This window comes from Stenella coeruleoalba (assembly GCF_951394435.1).
Source record: "Stenella coeruleoalba genome assembly, chromosome: 21".
Classification (NCBI taxonomy): domain Eukaryota; kingdom Metazoa; phylum Chordata; class Mammalia; order Artiodactyla; family Delphinidae; genus Stenella; species Stenella coeruleoalba.
The window spans coordinates 7,318,203-7,320,020 of record NC_137167.1 but is presented as its reverse complement, the minus strand read 5'-3'; the positions used below and the strand labels follow the sequence as shown (position 1 = coordinate 7,320,020).

The following is a 1,818-nucleotide window of genomic DNA, read 5'->3' as shown; positions in this document are numbered from 1 at the left end:
TCCTGTGGAAGTAATACACCCGATGATTTTCCTACAGACATTCCAGGGGCCAAAGGGAACTTCAAATTAGTCAGACATGTTTCCTTTGTTGACTGTCCTGGCCACGATAGTTTGATGGCTACTACGCTGAATGGTGCCACAGTGATGGACGCAGCTCTTCTATTGATAGCTGGAAACGAGTCTTGTCCTCAGCCACAGCTTCTGAACACCTGACTGCTATAGAAATCATGAAACTGAAGCATATTTTGATTCTACAAAATAAAATTGATTTGGTAAAAGAAAGCCAGGCTAAAGAACAGTATGAACAGATCCTTGCATTTGTACAAGGTACAGTAGCAGAAGGACCTCCTATTATTCTAATTTCTGCTCAGCTAAAATACAATATTGAAGTTGTCTGTGAGTACATAGTAAAGAAAATTCCAGTACCCCCAAGAGACTTTACTTCAGAACCCCAACTTGTTATTAGATCCTTTGATGTCAACAAACCTGGCTGTGAAGTTGATGACCTTAAGGGGGATGTAGATGGTGGTAGTATTCTAAAAGGAGTATTAAAGGTGGGCCAGGAGATAGAAGTCAGACCTGGTATTTTTCCAAAAATAGTGAAGGAAAACTCATGGGAAAACCCACCTTTTCCAAAATTGTATTGCTTTTCGCAGAGCATAATGATCTTCAGTATGCTACTCCAGGAGGGCTTATTGGAGCTGGAACAAAAATTAACCCCACTTTGTGCCAGGCTGACAGAATGGTGGGGCAGGTACTTGGTGCAGTTGGAGCTTTACCTGAGATCTTCACAGACTGGAAATTTCCTATTTCCTGCTTAGACGGCTTCTAGATGTACGCACTGAAGGAGACAAGAAAGCAGCAAAAGCTGTCTAAGAATGAAGTGCTCATGGTGGACATAGGATCCCTGTCGACAGGAGGAAGAGTTAGTGCAGTCAAGGCTGATTTGGGCAAAATCACAGAAGTAGGAGAAAAAATTGCCCTTAGCTGAAGAGTTGAGAAACAGTGGCGTTTAGCTGGTTGGCGTCAAATAAGAAGAGGAGTTGACAATCAAACCAACAGTAGACGATGACTGAAGAATTAAATAACAGATTTGGATGAAGTCGTAATTTCTCTTAACAACCTAGGGGTATATTTTCAAAGCAACAGTGAGGACAGCTCATTACCTTAGGAGTAGCTGTAAGATTATTATCATTTTTTGGTGATGAAAATTTAACCTCTAGTACTAAAATAAGGTCTACAATAAAAGTAAAAATTGGCATGATGTTGGATTGAATCTACATTTTACCAGAAATTAATCATTCCCAAATAATGTCTAATTTATACATCAATGAAGGTTTGAAAGGAAACTGCTACAACCAGCCATTGCTGTAGCACACATACCACTGAACCTATTTGAAATAAAATTTTTCTTCTTATTAAAAAAAAAAAAAATAAGGAAGTGAAAGCAGGGACCCAAAGAGATATTTCTATCCCCATGTTCACAGCAGCATTATTCACTATAGCTAATAGGTGGAAATGACCCAACTCTTCATCAATAGATGAATGGATAAACAAAATGTGGTATGGCCGTCTAGTAAAATCCTATTCAGCAATAAAAAGGAACAAACTACTGTTATCTGCAACAATATGGATGGATCTCGAAAAATACGTTAAAGAAGCCAACAGAGTAAATATTATATGATCCCATTTGTAAGATATTTCTAAAGAGGACAAATCTCTAGAAACAGAAAGTAGATCACTGGTTGCCTGAGACGAAGGCAGGGAGTCAGCTCTAAATGGGCACCGGGAGACTGTGGGGTGATGCAAATGTCCTAA

The 1,818-nt window shown here is 39.2% G+C and overlaps 1 pseudogene across 1 annotated transcript; it reads left to right on the top strand.

The window, feature by feature from the left end:
- Positions 1–227: 227 nt before the first annotated feature.
- Positions 228–1,076, top strand: LOC307179827 (eukaryotic translation initiation factor 2 subunit 3-like; annotated as a pseudogene). The gene has a single exon. The product of its transcript is annotated as a eukaryotic translation initiation factor 2 subunit 3-like (transcript).
- Positions 1,077–1,818: the final 742 nt, after the last annotated feature.